Consider the following 3,104-nt stretch of genomic DNA (forward strand, 5'->3'; position numbering starts at 1 on the left):
AACACATCATTTTAAACGTATAGTATAGGCGGCATCTTTACTTTATACCTTCCTTAATCATCTATTACTTCAAAAGCACAATCTTCATTTCTCAGAAAGTTCATAAATGGATATCAAATGACTTCAAAAGCTGGGTATTGATCTTTCTTTTGCTAGTTCTCTGTTTTCTTCTGATGTAGCAACAAAATACATTATCATGTGCTAATCTACACTTAGATTCTGTCATTTATGATGTCTATAATAGCAGAGTGTGTTTTGATTTATTGTTACATCTGTGAATCTATGAGTGCATCATTAAAAACAATCAAACAACACAAGATGGTTAACAGATGCAGGTCATGCATTTTTTATATATATATATATACACTGCTCAAAAAAATAAAGGGAACACTTTTTAATCAGAGAATATCATCAAGTCAGTTAAACTCCTGGGATATTGATCTGGTCAGTTAAGTAACTGAGGGGGTTGGTAATCAGTTTCAGCTGCTTTAGTGTTAATGACATTAACAGCAGGTCCACTAGATGGGCAACAGTGAGACAACCCCCAAAACAGGAAAGGTTTTACAGGTGGAGGCCACTGACATTTTTTTCCCTACTCATCTTTTCGGACTGTTTTTCACCAGTTTTGCATTTGGCTCGGGTCAGTGTCACTACTGGTAGCATGAGGCGATACCTGGACCCTACAGAGGTTGCGCAGGCAGTCCAGCTCCTTCAGGATGGCTCATCAATACGTGCCATTGCCAGAAGGTTTGCTGTGTCTCCCAGCACAGTCTCAAGAGCATGGAGGAGATTCCAGGAAGACAGACAGCTACTCTAGGAGAGCTGGACAGGGCCGTAGAAGGTCCTTAACCCATCAGCAGGACCGGTATCTGCTCCTTTGTGCGAGGAGGAACATGATGAGCACTGCCAGAGCCATACAAAATGACCTCCAGCAGGCCACTGGTGTGAATGTCTCTGACCAAACAATCAGAAACAGACTTCATGAGGGTGGCCTGAGGGCCCGACGTCCTCTAGTGGGCCCCGTGCTCACTGCCCAGCACCAGGGAGCTCGATTGGCATTTCCCATTGAACACCAGAATTGGCAGGTCCGCCACTGATGCCCTGTGGTTTTCACAAATGAGAGCATGTTCACCCTGAGCACGTGACAGACAGGAAAGGGTCTGGAGAAGCCGTGGAGAATGTTATGCTGCCTGTAACATCGTTCAGCATGACCGGTTTGGTGGTGGGTCAGTGATGGTCTGGTGAGGCATATCCATGGAGGGATGCATAGACCTCTGCAGGCTAGACAATGGCACCCTGACTGCCATTAGGTATCGGGATGAAATCCTTGGATCCATTGTCAGACCCTATGCTGGTGCAGTGGGTCCTGGGTTCCTCCTGGTGCACAAAAATGCCCGGCCTCATGTGGCGAGAGCATGCAGGCAGTTCCTGGAGGATGAAGGAATGATACCATTGAAGGGCCACCACGCTCACCTGACCTACATCCAATAGAACACCTCTGGGACATTGTGTTTCGGTCCATCTGACATCACCTGGTTGCACCTCAGACTGTCCAGGAGCTCAGTGATGCGCTGGTCCAGATCTGGGAGGAAATACCCCAGGACACCATCCGTCGTCTCATTAGGAGTATGCCCCGATGTTGTCAGGCATGCATACAAGCACGTGGGGGCCATACAAACTACTGAGTATCATTTTGAGTTGCTGCAATGAAATTTCAGCAAAATTGACAAGCCTGCTACATCATTTTTTCACTTAGATTTCCGGGGTGTCTTTGAATTCATTCCTCTGTAGGTTGATCATTTTCATTTCCATCAAACGATGTGGCATCCTTTCGTTCATAACACATTACCCAGTCCATATTAGTATAGATATCCAGCATGACATTTTTCCCCATTGAGATCTGATGTGTTTTCAAAGTGTTCCTTTAATTTTTTTGAGCAGTGTATAAATGACAACAGAGTTCATATATATATATATATATCTGAACCATAGTCATATGCTATAGGATATTGACAAATATATAAGAGGCATAAATAAAACATCTTCCTTCCATCATCTCTGACTGTATGTATGGATAATGTGTGCCTCATCATCTTCCCTGCAGGCATGTTACCTGTCTCTCTGTGTTTAGATGGAGAGCTGGCGTCAGAGTCTGAATGCGACTGAAGTGAAAGGCTCTGGATATAATGGAGAGATCCAGTGACCTCACCCAGCGTCTTCAGTTACACTGACCCTTATAAGGGCCCTTCCTTTAGTGCTTTCGCATATAGAGCCGCATTAACGCACTTTCTGACCCCTGAGAGGACGTCAACATCTAATGTTAAAGGAGCCGTATGTAAGATTGTGGCCAAAACTGGTACTGCAATCACTTTCAAATACTGTAGAGCGGTGTATCCCCTCCCCCTCCCCCCTGACTCGAGGTTGCCAGATAGGCTGGAGGATCCCGCAGGAACGTAGGCTGCTACGTAGCAGAGCTGGCAACCCGGATGCCGAAACACTACTGACTTCGTGATCGCGATATATATGATGAATAAAAAGGGCCATTAAGATTTCTTATATTAGGCCTACTATTTCTAATATTTGAAATATGACAATTAAAATTTGCATTACTGTATTTGAGCCCAGACTTTTTAATTGTGTCTGTGTGTGTATATATATAATATATCGGCATCTCTCTTAAAATGTATTTCTTGCTTCTGCCTTGAAAGATTTATATATGTGTAGGCCTATATATACACTGAAAAAAATTATTCGTTGAATTTAATAAAAAAAATTATGGTAAGTGCACACAATTGATTTTAGCTACATTTAAACAAATGCATTAAGTTGAACTAAAATTGATCAAGTTCAACTTAATGCATTTGTTTAAATGTAGCTAAAATCAATTGTGTGCAACCACTTTATTCAAATTTATTAAGTTTTAAGTTTTTCAGCGTGTATATACTCCATTTTTATATTTTATATTTAATAAATGTTATATTTATTTTTTCATTTAAATAAGTTTAAAAAAATGTAATGATATATATATATATAGTAATATAGTAGTATATATAATAAGTTTTATGCTAATGAGAATTTGGGAGGTAAATGTTAATTCTCCTGCA

Source organism: Leuciscus leuciscus (assembly GCF_965113295.1).
Source record: "Leuciscus leuciscus genome assembly, chromosome: 16".
Classification (NCBI taxonomy): domain Eukaryota; kingdom Metazoa; phylum Chordata; class Actinopteri; order Cypriniformes; family Leuciscidae; genus Leuciscus; species Leuciscus leuciscus.